This window comes from Chlamydotis macqueenii, chromosome 1 (genome assembly GCF_036417535.1).
Source record: "Chlamydotis macqueenii isolate bChlMac1 chromosome 1, bChlMac1.mat, whole genome shotgun sequence".
NCBI lineage: Eukaryota > Metazoa > Chordata > Aves > Otidiformes > Otididae > Chlamydotis > Chlamydotis macqueenii.
The window spans coordinates 205,520,864-205,543,272 of record NC_141556.1 but is presented as its reverse complement, the minus strand read 5'-3'; the positions used below and the strand labels follow the sequence as shown (position 1 = coordinate 205,543,272).

At 40.2% G+C, this 22,409-nt stretch overlaps 1 non-coding gene across 1 annotated transcript; it reads right to left on the bottom strand.

Annotated features, from left to right (window-relative positions):
* Positions 1–16,565: 16,565 nt before the first annotated feature.
* TRNAN-GUU (transfer RNA asparagine (anticodon GUU)) lies at positions 16,566–16,639 on the bottom strand. Its single transcript has one exon. It is a non-coding gene; the product is annotated as a tRNA-Asn (tRNA).
* Between the last annotated feature and the right edge of the window lie 5,770 nt (positions 16,640–22,409).

Here is a 22,409-nt window from a genome sequence, read left to right as displayed (position 1 = left end):
AGACACATCGTGAAACTGGAGAAAAGGAGAATATTTTAAAAAATAGTTTGGGTTTGATCCAAAAACCATAAAAAGAAGACTGATAGTGACAATATCTGCTCTGCTGTTGTGAGTGACTCAGAGCCCCTGCATGGTTCTTACCCATCCATTCAGACCTCCAGCAAGGACCTCTTATCCCTTATTAACTTTTCAAGAGGATCTGTTTCTCATAAATAAAACAAGAAAGAAAACTGCAGAAAAATGAGGCAATTGATCCAGAAAAGCAACTAAAAATAAAATCTAAAAGGAGCAGTCTAAAAAACAAGAAGCCTATAATCATCCTGAAGGCTTTTTAAAAATATTGTGATTGGAGTCCAGATAAAATATTTGCCATAATTCAAAAAAAAACTAAATCAGTCTAATAATCCTCCTGCATGGCTCAATGGGAAAGTTAAGGAGGCTGTCATAGGGAAAAGGTCAGCAGTTAAAAAATTGAAAGCTTGCTCAAATAAGGAGAACAGATCAAAAGTAAACCAGGTCATTAAAAGGGGTTGTGAAGCATATCTTGCATGGAGTTTTATTTTAGTGATGGTCACAACTTCATTAAATACTTCACAAGCAGAAAGCAGGTGAGATAATCAATGGGATTGGTTGATGACAAAAGTAGAAAAAGGCACTCAGATGTTTAGTCCGCTTTGAAAATCTCAATGAACTCTTTGCATGAGTCTTTACAACGCAGGGTAAATGCCCACATCCATTTTTTTTTTTTTTGTAGTGAGTAGGTCAGAGAAGCTCAACAGGATACAGATAAATACACAGGGTGTTTTAAACCTTACAGACAATTAGCATGTCACTGGGACTGGGTAGCATTTACTGAGGAGAACTGAAGAAACAGTGAAATTGCAGAGCCACATCCCGTACCACAACAAATACGCCACTGTTAGGATCCCCTGTGCTACCGAAGTGTTGGGGTGTCAGGGTGACTTGCCTACAGAAAAGGGTAAAGGAGGGTTTCTGGGAAGCATGGACTGCCAGGTCTGACTTCCAGCCTTAGCGTGACAGTAGAGGCTATAAGAAAGAGAGAGGTCACAGAGCAAGTGAATCAAGACAGCGTGTTGGGAAATGGTCAGCATGGCAGCTGAAGAGGGAATTCCTGACCTGGTTCAATGAGAGTGTCTGTAGGCTGATTGTCATGGTTTTGTTAGTGAGGGGGGTTCATCCCGATCGGGGCTGAACTACGACACTGATACAGGGAATTCAATGGACATCATAGGTTTGATTCCTTGGAAAGACTTTTGGAAGGTTCCTCACTGACGACCAACAAAGAAGCAATGATACAAAGTTGAAACAAAAGCCCTTTTATAGGTGGGAAGCTGTTTAAAGGATGAGAACCAGAAGGTAGGGCTCAATGGTCATTGTGCAGAGTGGGAAAAAAATGAGGAGTGGGTCCCCTAAGGATCAGCTCTGTGACAAAAAAAGCAATAAGCATCATCTGAAAGGGCTCTGAGAATAAACACAAAGCTTTATGTTGCCACTGTATAAAACCTTGCCACACCCACACCTTGATTACTGTGCATGGCTCTTATCTCCACACCTCCAGAAGGACATTTCAGAGATAAAGAAGATACAGAGAAGAAAATTATGATAAGGATGGAGCTGTCTTATCTGGAAAGATTAAAAATATCTGCTCTTCAGTTTGAAGACAAGACTCAGTGAAAATATGATTGAAATTTGAAAAATCACCAAGTCAGTAGATCATCTGGTGGAGAACTAGGGACACTCGCTGAGCTGGTAGGAGGTTGAAACAGTTGAAAGAATGTTGTTCTTCACGCAGCCAGTAGCGAAGTTGTCTCCAAGGGAAGTTTTGGAAGCAGGCAGGATCAGCAGGTTCAAAAGCAGATTAGACATAGGTGACAAATCCACAAACATATTAACATGCTACTGACTGCAGCAGGGCACATTGGAAGAGTACAGGCAAAGGGAAAGCATACTGCAGGTGACAGCTGGGCTCGCGTTTTCTCCTTACAGTCTCACTTTCTGCCACTGGCAGAGCCAGAAGCCTGCACTACATGTGGAGGGCCACATGCCACCCATCAGGGCATTTCATTTTTTCTTAAGAGATGAAATAATGTGACATGAGCCCTGCCTTGAGGACATCTCTATAGCAATGCTTTATTTATTCTTTTCTTCTTCTCTTCTGATACCATCCATCAGTCTGGTCTACAGCATCAGTATCACCAAGATGTCAAAGCAGCAGTCTAGACCTAAAATAGATGCTTTATCAGAATGGAAGATTCTTTACCATTTCCTAACTCTCCCAGTTTTCATGCCATGTCTATTATCCTGAATAGACAAGATGTTTCTGGGGGAAACGAAAATACATGGAAGATACAAGAGTGAAGAGACATTTCATTCCTGTTTCATTCCTATTTTTTCCACAGGCTGCCCATAGGGCTGATACAAAAAGAATGAAATCAGGAAGGAAATTTTCCGGGATTTGTGTGGTTGGTCTTTTTTTTTTTTTTTACAATTTACTTTGATTCCTGGCATAGCTATAATACAGATGAAAATAATAGGGTACCTTCACGGTAATGCAGAATTCTTGCCACTAAAATTTCCTTCCACTCTCTGCAATGCCTACCAATGTTCACATCCAATTTTCACAGGGTCCAGGGTTCCCTACCACTTTGGCTTTATTCAGTGTGTAAGTAACTCATGACAGAAAATGTTTGATTTTCTGTGTGAAAGGCATACTGATGTTTATGACATTCTTGGTCTCAGCTAGGGAGGAAGAAAAAAGTCCCGGATGGTAGGGACCTAGACATGCACTTAGATGCATGTACACGCTGATCAAAATGGAAATTAAAAAGTTCTGGTTTGAAAATTGAGAAATATGGGTAGAAACGTTTGTTCATCTTGTAATCTATGTTTGAAAAGTGCTTGCATGAATGTATGAAGTGTTGGCATGGCATGCTGTCACATGTTAGCCTATTTCAATGACAATATCAATTTGAACTGTTATACAGAGTGGCCTTATTTCTGTTGGTCTGCGGCGGGAGATTGGCTTTACCGTACAATTTGCTTAATTCTCAATAACTCTAATTTCCCTCCTGCTTTACATACCTAGCCAGTAGAAGCAAGATGCAACGTGACAACTCAGATACTCCAATTTAGGAAGATTCATTTTGCTAAATCATCCCTGTGCATCTGAACCACTGTCTATTTGTGTCTAGCAACATCTGGCAAACAAGCACTGATATATTATAATGTTTATCATGCCAGATGGCAGTATGTCTTCCATGTCACCTGCAGGATGAAATAAAACCTTTGTTATCACTATTTCTTACCCACCCACTCACTTCCCCCTTCCCTCCCTCTCCAGTAATCATAGGAGGGCTCAAATATGTGCCTGCAGAGTATGTGTGGTTAAATATTAAAATAAATGTAGGAAATGGCAACAGGTTACTACATAGCTCTAATTACTAAAAGGTACAAAGCATTTAATTACTATGATTTTTATGGTAATTCAATGACATACCATTTTCACTATAAACACCACAATTTCTGCACAATTAAAAATTACTAGTAAACGATCATTCTGGACAGTACTAATTGTGTACTGCAAGGGACAAAAATATCCAAGGTCATGCCTATTTGAATGCATGCACATGAAGTCAAAAGGAAGCATTTCCAGCTGCCGTCCATGGAATATCAAGTGCTTTCTTCTTCCACTTGGGATTTCCCATATGTTTCCTCCTTGAACAAGGGCAGTTTGAAGTCATTTTAATCTTCTGTTAATGGAGTTTACCTATCAGTCTGTTTTCTGGGAGCCCTCCTTGTGATGGATTTAACCTGGGGCTGCAGAAAGAGCAGGATGGAAAAAAAAAAAAAAAAAAGAGCCATTCCCTTGGCCTGTTCATCAGAGAGGTTTTTCTGCTCATTTCCTTTTGTTGCCAAGTGAATATTCTATTATACTTTATCAACAAAATCTTGGTTATCTTCAAGCACAGTGTGATTTATTGCGCACATTTTAGACCAGTTGGGATGAAAACTTTTATGGATCAAACATATATTTTAAGTCTAAAGGTTATTTATTTCCAAAAGCCAGTATCAGAAACCATCGCACCTTACAGCTTTTCATATTTTAAGCGTTTACTGTCCAGAAAAATTAATACACTGTGTTATGCTAGATGTTCCCTATCTGTTAGCAAGCGAATTAAGATATCTGCCATTTATCAAAGAACACAGCTTCCACACAAAAAATGCAAAACTGAAAAACACCACCCTTTTAAAGTGGATTGTTGCTAATATTCATAGATGAAGAGGAAGATTAGCAACACAGTTATCTTTGAATACATTTCCCAAGGCCTGAAATAGTAGCACAAAAATGGTGTAGTGCTCACACTGCCTTTGGCATTTTTATTCAAGACCTGTAGTCGCTGACCTACATGACACAGGACCAAAGAATTGCTCAGTTGTGTATTTGGTCCCCTAATTACTGTTTAATTTCACTTATATTCTCACAAAATGAGTGTTAAAAATGAAAATTAAGTAGCGAAAAGGGGGCCAAATGCACAGTTGTGCAGTTCTTGGTAGCTAGTATAGCTACTTAATAGTGGTGGCAAATTAAGCATGACATCCAAGCAAATGAACCCTACTTTTGATCATCTGAAGAAGACCTTATGGCTGCCAACCTGTGCATTTGGAAATCAATGCAAGTCCTGCCTTTGCCTTTAGAGGTATGCTAATTGGACCTTGCTTTGCAAAAGAGAAGCTGGAGTGGCTGTGAAGTGATGCGTTTCCTACTTAGTGCAGTGCCTGAACTGAAACGTTTAAGTCCAAAGCCAAGGATTTAAACAAAATCAGGCCAAATTTCAGAGAGCCTTGGTACCTACCTCTAAAAATTAAAGCAGTGCTCAGAAAGTCTAAAAATTAATTCCTATTTATAAAGATGTATAACTTCACCTGTAGATTCTTCAGTTTTGAACATCTAAGCTTGACAGTCTCGTTTGCTTTCTCAAGTTCAGGGCTGCATCCAATTTAGCTCCAGATAATGGAAGAAGTGAGCTGCTTCTGGTAATCCCAGTAGTGGTCAGGTGAGAAATAGGATCAGCTTTATCTTTTTAAGAGTCTATTTATTATAAGTACATATTGCTTTCTTATAACATGACATATAAGGTAAGTTGCATATATTAAACTGAAGATGGTAAAAGTTATAATGAAAGATCTATTCTATTCTATTTCTACAGTATGGTCTTTCTGAGCCTGTCTGATTGCAGCAGTGCCCAGAAGACAGAGTGAAGGACCAAGACTATCTTGTGCAAATACAGAAAATAGATTTGGTCTCCACTGGAAAGTCTTGAGAGACTGTTAAGATTAGATTTCCAGAGCATAAAAAATGAGTTATTTTTGCCCAAATGCTTCTGACTAGAAAGAGATAAAACAGAGGAAGAAAGGCTGTGCATGCAGTTTCCCCTGTTCTACAGAGATGCTGAGGATAAGATTAATTTCAGATTCATTTCCTCTCACCTTAACTGGTCACAAACTAGGCATCTCAATCTAGTAATTTTGTATGTTTAGATGAGAGATGTTTTGGGATTATCTGTTCGTAGAGGCATCCACCTCTGAGCACCACATAGACACCACAGGGTTGGTTTAGATGCCTCACTTTCCACACATGATTGTCTGAGGAGAGGTATTCCTCCCATCGTGACAGTCCCAAGGTCACAAACTCTGCTTTAACGATACAGGGAGCTGAACTTGTCTCCCATGAGCAAAAGAGAGATGTAGGTATGCATCCAGGCGTAGAGAAGCTCACTTTAAACCACTCAGGTGATGACTCCTAGGCTGCAGGCAGCACTGAGCTCTCTTCAGTGGGGGTTAAGCTGTGGGTTGCACCCAGGATACTTAGCTGAAAGCTTCCAGGATATAGTGTTGTGAACTGCTCTGAGGGCAGTATAGATATACCCTGAGTCCAGTAAGCCTCTGCAGCATCATTCTTTGCCTTACACAGCATGTCAAAGCTCACAGAAAGCAATTTTTCTTTCAGTGCCTCCTTTTCAACTGGGAAGCATTTGAAGGGAAGCACTTGCCCCTTGAGTGCTCAAGTGTGTACTTTGTATTGCCAAAGAAAGGGCACTCCAATAGCTCTTCTGAGAAAGTACACCATATTTCACATCACCCCATGCACTTTCAAGGGGCTTTACAGAAATGACTTGTTCTGGGACATCTATGAAATATAATTAGGAAGAAAAATAAAGAAGCTTTCTTCTCTTTTAGGTTGAGACAATACAGTCAGAAAAATAAGACTTTTTTTTCCTTTGCCCAAAGTGCTCTCTCCGCTGAGAGGTCATCTTTAAGACAGAAGTGTTTTAATTTCCTGACTTACAAAGTAAGCAGTTGTGGTATTCAGGGAGACAGTGTAGGTTTTGTGCTGTTACTTTCTGAGCAAGGAATGCATCGGTGGTCTGTATCCACATACCAGCAGGAATATTCCTCTAGGGGACCATAGGGCACAGGCTGGTATCTGCAGGAAGAGCAAGGGCTGCAGCTGGTACCAAGGTGGTTATGCTGCTGTTCCGTGCAATGGGCAGGGATGAGGGTACTAAGGCCAGAAATGACTGTTGTCTCCTTGGTCAGCTCTTGGGAAACCACATGTAGAGTAAAATGATAGTGGGTGAGGGAATGTGAAACTTCATCTTTTTAGGCAAGAAAGCAGGATGGCAAGGGGAGAGAGGGAGAGAGTCAACTTACAGGATCCCACATATATCACTAGGTAAGACTCCATCAGTTGTCTTGATGTCCCAGCCTCTGAAATGAGTAAACTAGGTGGTTTCTTGGCACAGCTTGAAGGAAAAAAAAAATAAAGCAGAATGAGGATATATGTGGCTATAATGGGCATAGAGGTAGCCCCATTCACTGTTAGAAGGAGCTCAGGAAAGCAGTGAAAGGTACCCTACACACTCCTGAGGCTCTTGAGTCCATGCCTGCATGAGGATGACTGCACCATGCACCCAGACATGAGCAACGAGAAGGGGCTGGACTGGCAGATGTCAGCCAAAATCTCTTCTCTCAGTGTGGAGCATAACACAGAAGCATCAGAGTGCATTTGCCAAGCAGAATAGGGTAGCATATGCTGGTTCAACCTCTGGTTAGTAAGCTAGCAAAGCACTAAACGCGGTGTGTGTTTGAACTGCCAGATCTGCTGGTTGGATGATGGGGCCATTTGGAGGGATCTCCCCTCGCTGGGGATGCACGCCGTCCTGTGTGGGCTGGGATACTTGCACAGGGAGCTCTCTGCCCAGCAGATCAAGCCTGCCACTTGCATAATTTCTGACCACTGATCAGGTGCGTTTTGTGATATAAGCTCAGACACCAGATAAAATTGGTTTTATGAATTTCAGCAGAGAAAGATTGGATACTTTGAGAAAATTGAAGGCGAGTCAAAATATTAATACAAGAGGTTTCATTGCAGCCATGTTTTCATCTCTAATTAATAATATCTATAGCAGCCTAAGTTATTTGACTGTTTACTAAAGAATACTTCTGCAGTGCTTGATACAACTGTTTTATATGAGGATTCACTTAACATAGCTTAATGTTAACCCAATAAAATACAAGAAGGAATTGTTTTCTTTTTTTCTTTTTTTTTCCCAACTGGTAATAACAGAGCTCAAAAAGGCTTTAAGAAAAAGGTTGATTGAGGAGTGAAAAGAAAGATGAGTATTTATAGGGATAAAATTGGCTTTTTTTTATTGTAGTATAGTTAATCTGGGCAGTGTTGGAAGAAATCAAATCTTTCTGTGGTGCTTTGCTTTGTTTTTTTTTCCATTGTTGTGAGCCGTAGAGTGAAAAGCATGTATGTTTTGAACCACCATAAACAAAACAAATTTCAAGTAATGACATTTAATACTCTCTATTACTCTTACTCTGGTTATGTGTTTGTAAACACACAGAAATCCTTGGGAGGAAAACTGTGAGCACTTTGACTGCTGCCAGGCTTTCTTCTGTATTTGTGTAGATCACAGCACAGTATGCGGGTTGCAGGGGCTGAGGGATTCGTTAGGACCATGCTGACTGACCTCCTGCACAAGGCTGGCCCCAGCTGAGCAACCGTAATGAGAAACACCACCACCAAGGTGCTACACGAGGGCAAAGTACCACTGTTTGTATTGTCATCATTTATTTTTGTGTTTATAGCTAGTTAGTCTACCTCCCTTCAGCCTTCTTTCCTTGTATGCAGAAAAAAAAAAAAAAAAAAAAAAAAAGAAAAAAAAAAGACCTCTTTCTCTTGAACTTCTCTGGAAAAACTAGAGAAGTTTTCTTTCACAAAACTTAGTGGCATTTGCTACTTTTCTTGTGAACTCTCCCTAGTTTTTCTGTGTTGTCTGTGAAACATCATGTTTGTATGAATTTGGTATATTCAAATTATAACCCCAGCAGTTCTAGGTAGAGTAAAATAATTAGTTTTCTTCTCTTATATGCACATAACCATCTTCCTCATTCCTCTTGTCACTGGCCTGAAATGCAGAATCTCATATCTAATGTAACATTTCTTCCAGTTCAAATCAAAATGTAATTACTTTTTGTAAGCAGTTTTAACCCTGCAATATTGAAACCTCTGGAATTACTGAAATTGAGAAGTTGTGACCCAAGCGTGTTATACCATGCATCAGACTGACAGCTATTACCTGTTTAAACAACATGGCGATTACTCCCCACTGCACGCTCAGCTCAGAGCGACTCCAGAGAAACCCTGCAAGAAAAGGAAAAGACAGCAGAGGAAAATGTTCCTCTGGTGGTCTGGAGGGTGGAATGGACAGGAGAGCACATGTGAGAGGTTCATTACAGAGATGGAGAATAGAAATAATCTTTTCCATCATGTAGAATGCTACCTATACCCTGAAATTAACTCTCTGTCTAAGAAGGAAGGGGAGGAGGAAATATGTTCGTAACTTTTGAGCTGGTGTCAAAAAGACTGTATTGCTCTGTTCAAAGCAGAGAATTAGGTGGGGTAAGAGGAACTGGGGAGTCACTTCTGCAAATGCCTGTCTTGGGCTGGGTTACTTTCTGGGAGTGACCTTTTTTCTCCAACCTGTGGCGGAGATGTAGGCAGCTAGCCTGAATTTAGACAGCTAAACATAGGAGGCAAGGGCTTCATCCTACCAGTCTAAAGCATCTACCTGCAGGAATATCTATGTTCTAATCAGCTGAAGATCGTGGAGACACAGGACTTCATTAGAGTCCAGTGTAAAGAAAATGTGTCTCACTATACCTGGGAATAACATTACAAAAACCACATCTAGACCAGCATGTATTGGTATTACCAAGGGCTTTGCTCTTGACATCAGCAACAATAAGCCCTGGACCTTAAAGTCGGAGTGGTCAAATGTGGTGTTTATGCACTGCTTATACAGGGCCTGATCCTAATCACATCAGAATAAATCAGTAGCAAGCCTGCTTATGTCATTACAGTTATGTCAAGCAAACCAAGGTGCTTGGGCCTGCTTTCACCTCCTCTTACTAATGTTCTGCCAGGATTATTGATAACACTGGTGCAAAGCAAGGAAACTATCAAAAATATTCATTTCAAGCTCCACTGCAAGCAGAGTAAAATAATCAATATTCCCTTTAAAAAAAAAAAAAAAAAAAAACATGCTTTGGAACTTAGAGACTTAGAGACTTTAGAGACTTACAAGTAAAATGTACCATGAGTAATTGGTAGAAAATAGTAAGTATACAATTAAAATAACCTATGTAGAGGAACATTCTCCAGATAGACAAAATCCATACATAGATTGCTTCCACTTTTTTTTTTTTTTGCTGTCTGTTTGCTTTTTCTTTTAATTTTCTCTTTTTTTTTCCCTTCATTAAATGCAATTTTTGTCAATTTTGGATCTTTCTGAAGTCAGTTTCATTTCCCTGATCTTTACGATTGGAACATTTTTCCCTGGCAATTTTAGATTAACAGGTACCTGAAATCAATGACTGAGCATTTTGTGCCTTCCCATCCTTTCAGTTTGCACAAGGATTTGTTTTACTTTTTATTTATTTTTCTGAGTATTGTCAAAATTATTTCGTGTTTCAGTTTAAAGTGAATGTTTTACTAGTAAAACAACAACAAACCTAAAGTTGAGTTAGGAAAAAAAACCAGACAATTTAGTCCCAAGTGTTCCAATGTTTTAGTTGGACATTGGTTTTATTTAATTGCTTAAGGTTATCCAAAATTGTTTTAAAACATAGCATTATATCATCTAAAACAGCAAAAGTTTTTGGTCTCATTTATATAGACCACAAAATGCAGATTAATTTTATGACTGGATGCTCAGCTGGAGTTATTCCTTACTTACCACAGAAAAGCATATGTTTCATACCCTCTGGGTAGCTCTACAGTATACAAAGGCATTGAAAAATTTTTCCTGTTAAAAAAAAACAAACAAAAAAATAACAAACTAACAATATTACTGTTTCCATTGTGTTTCCCATTCTAAATACAGGGACTCATTCACCAGCAGTACCAAAATATGTGAACCCTGTATGATTTTGGAGCATATACTTATGGCAAGCTTCAATAGCTGAGTCTTTATGCTTTGTCTTATCTACCCCTATGAGCTGTAAATATTTGTTTCTCTACAGTTCAAACATATTACTCAGTCACTAATGAGAATGTAGTACTGACTGTCAATGGGAGAAAAATACTTTACTGGGAATGCCAAAAAGATGAACTGGAAATCAAGACAGCTGCAAAGCAATATTTTAGAGCAGGGACATATGGACAGGTTCCTTTGGATAATCTTGGCTGTGAACTTGTTAAGTAGTATATAAGTTAGTCTGTGATGGACATGCTGTTATCTGACAATATATACTAGCTACCTGAACCACCAAGGTAAGATGAGAAAGGTGTCTCTCATTTCCCATGTCAAAACATTTGTCTTTGAGAAAGAGCAAGTCATTGTGGATAATTATTTCAGACCACACAATATGCAGCAAGTTCACACCCCACAGCCCAGGCTTTGCTCTTGATCTCTCTGCTGAATTACTCTTCTTTCCCACTGCAGGAGAAAATAACAGCCTAGAGGCAAAAAGCACGGTCCTGTCAGGGACCAGGCAGGGCAGTAGCAATGGGAAACCCCTTCCCATACAGAAACTGTACCTCACAGGGACTTGGCCAGATTCAGCAGGGAAATGAGACAACATGTGGGAAGATGAGATAGGAAAGGAAATTAATGGGGGGAACAATCTTGTTTCACGTCTTGGACCACAGCCTCCATGCACCATCTCACACTATCCCACTCAGCCTCCAGGCTTTTGTCGCGCTATTTGGTACCTGAAAGGGGCTCTTGATGCTGTAAGTTCTTGGACAGCCCTGAATAAATTCACAGAGCTGCACCCTGTCTCTCCTTTTCCAGAAACGCTGCTTGTGCAGGGCTGGGGCTTTTCCTGGCACACGCACCACCTGTTTCATAATCACATATCCTCAGCGGGAGGAGAGATGGCCAGAGTGATCTTGGGCGGCGAAGACAAAATCCTCCATTAGAAATGAATGAAAGGGAAGCTTTTGCTCAGCAATAACCTGAAACATCAGAATGATACTATATTTAAGTATTGTTAGGTAGAGAGAGCTTAAAATACTCCCCTGAGGAAAGGTCCACTTAAACCTACTGTACCTCAATTAAGTACTGATACAAGCACTGTTTTCTTTTTACCTGAGACACAGATCTCAAAGCACTCACTCGCGTTGGTCTGTGTTACTTCCCATGAGTTGAAAGTTGTTTCTCACTGATTCCTGGGTTTCTCCTTACCATCTGTAAGGCCACACTGCCCAAAGCCCTGTCCAGTATCAGAGCTCCATTTGTTTTACAACTGTTTGGAACAAATAAATAGCAGGATGACAGCCGTGACTCCAAAAGCTTTTAAGTTCAAGCTAAATCCTGGCTACTAGCAACGTATGGCTCCCTGTGCAGGCTCTCTATCGATTGCAAGAGGGGCTCTGTGCAAAGACAGCAGTTTTCTCCTACAAGTTTGCAAAAATCAGAGCCAACTTGCGCAGAGGGTGATAGCGAAACAGAAATCAGAGTGGAAGGGAAGAAAAACTAAAGTCACAGCAATAAGAACAGGTGTTGTGTAGATGAGGTGTGCACAGAAACGAAGTCCTGGGCAGACGTTTTGTGCCAGGGGAGTGGGTAAGGGATATGCCTTACCCCACACAGACAGTTTGTAGGAAGGTCAAAACCAGACATCAGATCTTTTATTCTTTCCCACTGTTGTGGTTTCGTTTGAACTACGACACCCACTAACACCCTTAACACTGAGTATAACTGAGTACTTACTGGAGCATTAGCTGTGTGGTGAAGCAACTCTATCTGAAGCAGTATTTTTTTTTTGTCATTTGCTTTCACGTTATTTATTCTTCTACGACTCACTTGAGTTTGTCACTGACAGCAGAATTTGGCCCATCGGATACAAATTAAGTAACTGTATTTCAGAATTTGTTTTACCAGAACCTTGCAAGATCAGCAAACAGATCCTTCAGCCACAGCATGCCTCTCCTTTCTTCTTTCATTTCTCTTATTTCCTTCAGCAAAGCTGCTGATGAAACAGTGAAGAATTCCACACAAGGCAATGAAGATTCAATATACATTGCTTGGAGAGAGTTGTTTCCCTAAAAATTTATTTCAAAAAAAGATCTTGGCATCTTGACCAAAACCACATCTCTTAAATTATCTCATATCCCTCCGAACACACACTCCTAAGCCCTTTTTTGTCCATAAAAGAAAGACAGTCGTACTTTGGCACAATTTAAAAGGTTTTGAGAATGATGATGATTTAAAACAAAGTATTCCCCAAGCAGCCTGTGAACTTGAGCAGAAACAGCCACAAAGTCCTGCGGGGACTTCACAACATAGAATTGATTTAGCAGGGAAGTGTGTAGATTGAACAGTGATGGATGCTATAGAAAACTCTGAGATATAGAAGATAGATGGTCATTTGAAAAAGATCAAGGAAAAATACACTGAAAAACAGAAGAGCCTCCAGGTTTTTGCAAATTATGATCAGTATCAGATATAGTAAGGACGCAGGCAGAAAGTGCATGGATAAAGCCATGCTCTGCAGTTTCGTCTCTCTTCAGAAGAGCCACCTCAGTGTGAAAAAGCTGTTGCACTAATAGATTTTGTTAGACGTTAATATGAAAATTCCTCTCACACAACACAGGGACATGCACGTGGTGTGTTCACACACTGAAATATTGATATTGCTAGTGCAAGGGAGATGGAAAAAAAAGCAGCTAAAATCCCCTGGCTTCTCCTGAATATGGACTGCAGGGCAGCTGCTGTGGACAAGGCGCTGCATGGATGGTCACCCCAGGACCAGAGGTCTTCCCCAGCTGATGATGGCCATCATGGGAGAGGAGGGAGCAGACAATGCCCTGCCCTAGTTGGTGCCAGGCTTCCATTAAATACATCTCTTACTGTTTTCCTTTTTTTTTTTTTTTTCACTTTTCTTTCTCATGTGAGAATTGGTTTCTTGGTTGTGAAGACTAAAGATGAAAGTTATACATCAGTCTCACTCTTAGCAAGCACTTCGGGCCCTTTTATGTTCTGCAAGCAGAGGACGGAGTAATGGAAATAGGTCTTCAAACATTCCCTTTCCTCACATGAAAACATATCCCAAGACAAAATTACATTAAAAAGCACTTTTTTTTGATAAATTCATATCAACTAAATAAAATGTAATCATATTGTAAACACCAGAGAACATATGTTTTGTAAAGACACTAACAGAAAATATGTACATTTGTGCTTGCAAATTTAAGTTAAATTCAAAGAACTCATTCTGAGACTCACTTCCAATTCTTAATTTCACAAATGCTGTTAATACTTTCAACACCTCATTAGCATATCCTGTATGCTCTTTAAATTATACAGGCGCTGCTATCAAAAAATTGCTAAAGGAGATTCCAGAGAACCCTGACACACAAAAAAGATGCTTAATATCTACCATTTTACCATTAGTCAGAGCCTACATAAATCACAGACATATTCTGGAACAGTATGATTATAAGCCTGCACAAGTGAAGAATAAGAACCAAATGAAAGGGCAGGACTCTGTGCATCTGCATTGCTGTAGACTAAATACACTTATAAAGGAAAACGCATTGGGAGTCACTAATGAGCTGTAAACTATAGCAGCACCAGAAGAGCTGGGATGGAAGACTGGCACTGGAATCCTAAAATTATAGCAATAAAAATTAACAGTTTTCTTCCTCGAAGTTTGTACTGCTTTCCATCTGGTTCTTCATAATAGCAAAATTCTCCCTTTATTATCATATTTAAAGGAAGAAGCCTCACACATAGACAAGCAAAAAAAACTTTGTCCATGAAAAATTCCTACAAGTGCAAAATTTTCAACAGGAAACTTTGAAATATGATACATTTCTGTAAAGCCTTTAGAAAACATTGTGTGAGCAAATACGGGTTTCTCTCAGAAGATGTGAGCAAAAATAGAGCTAATTTTGAAAGGGTTGCAAACGTTTTCATGCAAGTTTTCTTTGCATTTTTAAACCATAGCAGTGGCTGAAAATAATGTTAACTTAAAAGAGTTCATGAAAGAAGATGGAATACTTTTTTAAAAAGGAGCCATAAAGTAAGCTTTCAGCCTTGGAGCAATGTATCTTCAGGAGCTTAACTCAATAACCATGCTATTTGGCTCATTTGCTGATTGCCAATTTTGCTGATTATTTCTTGGTCTGAATACCTCCCTTTAGGGAAAAAAAAAAAAAAAAGGTAGGTAGCAGACTCATTTATCTGTCTTGTAACTACTAAACAACTGACTAATTTCAGTTCTTTCCTTTGAATTTACAAATACAGAAAGCCTGTAAATGCCAGTGTATTCCTTTCTATGCTCATATTCCAGAAAAGTTCGCTAACATTTTTCATTCCCAAGAAGCGTGAAGAGTTTTGCAGGTTGTGAACAAAGATCACTTTGCCAGCTCATAAAATAGTTTTATGTGAGGAAATACAGCAGCAATTCTCTTCTGTTTCAGAATTAAGGAATGGGAATCTTAATTAGACATAGGGATAATATCAGCTAGTTACATAAAACGGAATAAAAGTGCATAAAGGGTATAAAATCTCATGCTTCAGGACATTAGTCAAGCAGTAATGAATGGGTTAGTCCAAAAATGCCCATAGGGAGTAGGCAATTTTTTCATTTCCCCCTTCATTTATCGCCTTTGAAAGTTAACTCATCTGAACAGGTGTAAATGAGTCCAGTGGGTCTAATGAGACAAATGAAAAAGAGGATGGGAGTTACAGTGAGGATCACTAGTTTGGAAACGAAGCTTCATGAGAAGAAATAGCTGAATAATACATTAGTCTGCCTGACAGCCACCTCTGCTGCAATCCCCCTGCTCATCACCCCGCATTTTGTCACCGATTACCAAGGTGAAGCAATTAGGCATGTCGATTCTCAACTACCCATAACCTATTGCCAGCTCCCCAGCAGGGATGAGCCCATTATGTACATACGGATACGGCAGCTTTCTCATTTGTACGGACCGGTACATTTTAGGATCAATTTAGCTCACTGTTATAATGTGCAAAAGAGATGTAATGTGTCTTCTTACTAAACCAAACAGTATATATGTCTGTGATTTTTTTTTTTTCTTCATCCCAGCGTGTGCTCTTTCCACAGGGGAAATATGATGTGTTATACAAATTTTGGTGTCAGCTATGGCTTGTCTTCGCTCCAGCGATGGTTGTTTCTGTGCAGAGATCACCCTTGCTGCAAAATCCACGTGACAAGGTACAGACTGTAACCTCAGTAAAACTAAATGAACTCAGCCCCACAATCTTCACCTGCAGTCAATTTTGTCTATGTATTTGCAGCAAAAACTACCAGCATCCAGTCTCTACCAGTATTTTAAAGCAACATAGCTGTAAATCCTGCAGAAGCACCCCCATCTGCACTGAAGACAAAGCCTATGTGCACAAACTGAGCTGCCAATAAATTCAATGCAAGTTGTACATAAGCCAGGTTCTCAGCTGGTGCCGACTGGCACAGCTCCACGCATGTCGATTACAAGCAATACGATGTCTGTCTGATGTCTGTCTCTGCTGGTGGCAGGCCATGTGCTAATTTACAACAGGAGAGGACGCAGCACACTGGACGGCTCTTGCCGGGCTGTGATAGAGCACGGTGAATTAACTATTTGATGATCACCCCATTTTACCCAGGATCACAGTGGCTGGACCTTTGACCCAGGCTTGGTTCTCATCTCTACTGGAGAGGATCAAAACATCTCCCTGATTACATTAATTGTCCCATTACACAGAACAACACGGCGAGTAGGTGTCAGCTTCTTTTATGTACATCGCTCTCGTATGGACATGGAATGGTTTGGGTTGGAAGGGACCTTTGAAGGTGATCTAGTCCAACCCCCCTGCAAGGGGCAGGGAGATCTCCAACCGGATCAGGTTGCTCAGAGCCCTGTCCAGCCTGGCCTTAAATGTTTCCAAGGGTGGGGCATCCACCACTTCTCTGGGCAACCTGTGCTGTTGTTCCACCATCCTCAGAAATTTTAAGTGCGTCCCTGGGTGGGCTCGAACCACCAACCTTTCGGTTAACAGCCGAATGCGCTGACCAGTTGCGCCACAGAGACCCACATTGTGATGTGGTATTTACAGAGTCAGAAGCAGCAAGGGTGTGGCTAGCCCTGTAGCCTGCAGAGATACCGCAAGCAGGACTATAAATATTTTGCAAGCTCACAACAATTATTTGTCAGTAAATACACCCAGCAGGCAGCCAGGACTAACAGGCTACTAGGCTCCACAGGAGCGTGTTCACTGCCCGTGATGGAGGCACCCCATGAGTATCTGCTGTCCAGGCAGCCGTCAGTCAGATGGGGAAGAGTCAGTCTCCTTGTTGGAAATGACTGAACCTTGACCTTGCTGAGTTGCTCTCATTTTATTTCTTGGAGTTTTATATCGTCACATGTCAGTAGTTTTCTCCTGAGTACTTAATTTATGGCTCAACAATTTTCTTCTCTCTGTGTTTTTTCTTTTCTCACTTTGCATGGCTTTGGCTTATGTTCCCTTGGAGCTCAACACCAACTTCTTTTCAGTAAAGCTGAGCTGAAATCAGAGAGCTCAACTCCACAAATCCAAGCCTTGGATCACAGGCAGCTAAAACCCTGGGTTGCATGCTCCACCGCCATCTCCAGCAGTGCAGTCACACTCTTTCTTTCGTACCAGCACTAGCCCTTGGGCAGCTGAGCGGCAAGACTGGAGACAGGATCAGATCCAGTTAGAAGCAATTATTTTTTTCTTCTACGCGGATTTAGTTCGAGGCCAGGCCATATTCCTGGCCACACAAGTCGTAGCAGCAGCACAAAGGACGGAAAGGAACAGCCATCCAAGGACAAGGTGGAGGGAGAGCAGTCCTGTAGCTTTCATCAGCAAGACAACCTTCCATCTGACTCTACCAATTATGAAACTAAATTTTGAGAACAGACCACCCAAAAAGCCCCGTAGCAAGTTAATTTAGGAAGCATCCATAGGAGATGTGAGTCCTCCTTCCCCTAGACAAAGCAGGGAACTAAGCTCAAGTCTCTCGTTCCTCAAAAAGCTACCTTGATATTGAGCTACTGATTAGAAGGGACACATTTCCCTTTCTTCCTTTGTTTTGGGAAAGGTCTTTGAACAAAGTCCTCCAGAGCCATTGGTATCATTTTTCCTTAAGATGTCCAAAATCAGAATAAGGCTCTTGATTTCAGGTCAAATGAAATGTTTCAAATGTTTAATTGATTTTTTTAATTATTATGTTATTTAGACAAATTTAAAAAAATGTTGCAGGTACAAATAAAACTTCCTCTTCCATTTGCAGCCAAACCAAGAAATCAATTATTCATGAAGTCCTATCCTACAGTGCTGCTCTACTGTGTATTTTATAGAAAATATTTCCTACAGTTTGCACTGTTCTCTGTTTTCTCAGTGATGTATTCCAAAGAACAGTCCTAAGGAATTATTTGACCTCTTGTCCCTGAGACTTTCATAAAGATTCTGCTGCTTACTGAAACAGAAGATGCAAAAGAAGACAGATTAAAGACAATTTCTATGGTTTGAGGTTATTTCAGAGCACAAGTTTAAGATGGTATTTCTGTAAAAATGTAGGGACAGCCTGATTTTCCATATCAATATATTCTCCTGGAGGTAATAGTATGGGGAAAAAAAAGAGCTTTCTGATCCTTCTTTCAACTGTACTGATGCTTCTGAAGAAAGATTACATATAGACCTCATCACCATTTAACATAACTAATTTTTAAACCTTTTGCTCGGACCTAATTCTTGTGAAACTTTTCACCACAGGAAAAGATTACAATTTCCAGAAGAAATCCTGATAAGAACTGGACAGGAGACTGAACTGATATAAAGGCTTATTTATTTGCATCTGTTGTCATTGAAATATCTCTGTTGGTTAGACTTAAATTGAAAATTCTGTTTGACTGACACACAAGGGAAACTTTTTCAAAATTTTTCTACATTTTAGAACCCAAAGAGACACTTTAAAAGAACCACATCTAGGGCCTATAGCACAGCAGGTGTGGACATACGATCTAACAAGGCTGAGTTACAACAGGTGAACAAATTGCCACTACGCAGCTGAGCTCCCACAGCTGGCCAGTTGTGCCTCCTGGCTTATTCCAATAATGAAACAGAATATATTAAATGAAGGAAAACATGTTTCCTCAATGGTGAGGAAAAGCATGAAGAGTCAGTTATTACCACCCAGCTGCTGGGCAATGATTTCTTACACCACAGTGATTCAATCATTCTTGACTTTATGCCAAAGAACTACATATAATCAGTGCTGGGAGCTTGGATGATGAGTGGTAACTTTCCGAGTTTCCATGGCTTGATTGCATGTCATCGTGTGTAACTTTAGATTCATTCTCAGGAATAACACAGTCATTTGTGCTCACATTGCATAAACAGGCTCATGTAGGTTTTTTAAAAGCATTCTGGAGTATTAGAAACTTAAATTCTATTGAAAACTGTGAAGTATTTACATAAGCTATAATACTTGTCCTAATGTATACCTGCCAAATTGCTTCATCTTGTAACTTGTCACATCAATGTGTTTCAAGATGCATGACAAGATGTTTTACAACCTTAAGGTGTTTCTGTTTGTGAATTATTTTACACTGAAATAATTTTCAATGAGTGTTTGCTCAATCTGATTATTTTTGTGCACAGTAACTTGCAAAGTTTTCTGTTTCTGCACTCTTTTGGGAGAAAAACTTTAAGTCTAACATTGCATTAAGCATAACATTATAGAAAATATTTCTACTGCATACTTCTCATTTCTTTCTTTTCCTCCTACCGCTTTTGTGACAAAAGCAGTTTGTGCAGGAAGCACAAACAGAAGGGTGTAGTAGCCATCTCCACTGGAAAGCCAGTGTTTTGCTTCTTGGTCTTTGTTGTAAGATGACTTGGTAACTCCTTGCTGACATTCTCTACAGCAATAAAGAGCTTTTTGGTATTCATTTTGGCCATTTCATTAAGCTGAATTTCACCTGACTGAATGTCTTTAGTGTAGAGTTCAAGAAATGAGGTAGAGTCCTAGCTTCCCCTTATAATTTTTGGAGAGAAATAGTAATTGAAATAGATTATTTAATCCTAAAATGGACATCTAAAATGTGACACTGAAAATGAGATATCTATTTTGTGCCCTTAAATGCTTAATTCTTTCCTCTGACTAAAGGGAGGTGATGGTGACTAGCTCAGACACAGAGTTATTCAGAGCAGGCATCCAAAATTGGTATGAAGGGATCCAATGCTTTTGTAGGTTTTTCCCCAGGATCTTGTCAATGAAAGGAGGTGGAAACTGCACACAATTTGTCACTGCTGCCAAATCTCTGCCATTCCAAGCTTCATCCCACCTGCATTTAGCAAACAAACATTGCTGATCAGCACAATGATAAGGAATTAAACATATGTGCAGTGCCACTGTTCCAACCTCCACAGCTATAAAAATATCCTGTCTGTGAGTATCAGTTGTAAGTATCCAGTTGAAATTAATTACCACTAGAATGTTAAATAAAGGTTATCTAATACTTTATTTTGGGGGTGGGGGAGAGATTTCTAACCTCAATCACATAATAATATTGAACGAGCTGCATTTCAATCTTGTAGGCCAATAAAACATTGATTATACAGCTGATGCCACAGTACAAAAATTATATCTCTCTGAAAAAGCTTGTGAATATTTCACACAACAAGGAAAGTGTACTGTGCATGCAATGTGTTACACAAAGCCAACATAGCGTGGAGCATATTATTTCCTAATATTCATTTTTATGGTACTTCTAAGAGGTCTGTAAGTCATCTGTTTAGCCTGAAGAAATACCTCCTGAGTGTTACAAAGCCAGGAAAAATCTGCAGCTCAGGATTCATAGGCTTTTCACTAACACTCCTGGACATTTTAGAGGCCAGCTAAATTTCAGTCCTGACGGAGCCTGTGGCAAGCTCCACAGATCCAGACTCTGCCTTCTTCTGCACAATGTGCTCTTGTGAGCCTGGTGTATTAACCCTTGCCGAGGCACATTTCGTAGTGCTTCTGATGCACTCATGCATTGCCACTTCAGAAACTCCGCTCTAAAAGGAAGAGAGTAACTCTACATGTTCGTAACAGTTTTCTTATTTGGCTCATATTTGGAAAGACTGACAAATATTTTTTCCTTCTCTGGCAGAGGAAGATTTTTAGAAAACTGAACAGACACACTGGAGTCTATTGAAACTGTACTCCTAAGTGCTCCTTTGATAATCCTCTATTCCTCAGCTGGCCATGCCCAAGGAAATACAGCTTTCTTTTTTTTCCCAAGGAGCTGTGTTTCAAAAACATACAAAAATATTTCTCCCTGAGGTCTCTAGCTGTTTTTGCAAAGAAACTTCATGAACTTTCCTGTTGGTCAAGGCCTTCAAAACACATCCTACCTTCCTTCCCTTCGTTGACATTCAAATACTATTTAATCAGTAACAAGAGAAAGAGAGCAGAGCTAAACAGAATGAAAGGACCAGAAGAGGAAATGTGGGATCAAGTTCTCCAGTTCTTTTCATGCTTTACTCCAGAAATCATCAGCAAGAGATTGTCTGATTTGTTCCAATCTCATTTAATAGCCAGCTAAAGACGTTCCTTAAAGACGCCAGTAACGTTCAGTGGCTGAGCACAAAAGGGCATTCAGGGATTTTGTTTCTCAGTCCAAGGAAAGTGTTCAGAATCCTTTCCGATAAGATCATTCCGTAGCTTTAATTTCTCATTAGAGGGGTTTTCAGTAAGTCTAAAGTCAGTTTTCCATTCAGTCGCATCTTGTGAATACAAGTTATTGTGCTGTTAAAGTGTTTGTTAATTTAAGAGAACATGTGGTATAGATGCGTGTGTTCTCTCGATCCACTTTAGATAAATGTACATTCCCTCTTTGGAGTGTTGTAGGATGTGCTTTACTGTGCTCTTTCTCAGATGGGGCAGCTAATAACTTGCCTGGCCATTGGATGACCAGGTGCCAAACAGTTTTCCAGCATTATGGGTGTATTTCTGACTTGATAATAGCCTATGGAAAATTCATATATCTTTTTAAAAGGGGCAAAGGAAGGGAGAAATTAAATTTGAGGAATTAAAATCTGAGGTAGCAGTGGGTCTCAACTGACATGTACAATGATAGCACTAAGCACTACCTACTGCTCTTACGCAAATTTTGTTGTTTGTGTCATGTTGTTGCTCTGTGGACTGAGAAGAAATGAGCTAAAGAGGGGATGGTCTTCCCACTACAGCTCTGGGCCTTTGCTGCAGGAGAGGAGGAGTGGGGAAGGAGTGGGACCTTGGCCGGCAGCTCCCTCACCTTGCACAAGATGAGTAAATGTTTATGTCATGAGTTTTTACTTCAACCTTAAAAGAGAGAATAGAAACATGGGTTTTCCAAATAAATGCTCTTGCACAACAGCTCATTCTGTTTGCTAAAGATTCATGGCTCCTTGATTTGACCCTTGAAGGGGAAAAAGAAAAAGAAAAAAAGGAATAGTATTTTAAAGCCACTCCTTTGCAGCTCCATTGCACCCCTGTTCAGCTATACTTGAGGTGAGAAACTTCCCTTGCAACACCAACCTGGGAGCTCGGCTGAGCCGGAGCTGACAGCTCTCCCCGCAAAGGTTCTGCTTTCGGTGCCAGCCCCAAGTGGCTGTGAGGCACTCAGTACAGTGGGAGACTTCAGAAGAGCGGGGTCTCACATCACACACCCGGACCCCATATTTGTGTTTGAAAAGGAGGAGCAGACAAAGGAGTGAGGTGCCTGATAGTTGCTTGGGTAGGATGGGAAATATCCCTTGACAGCACATTCAACATAAAACCTTATGCTTTTTGCTGTGTACAGTTTCTGT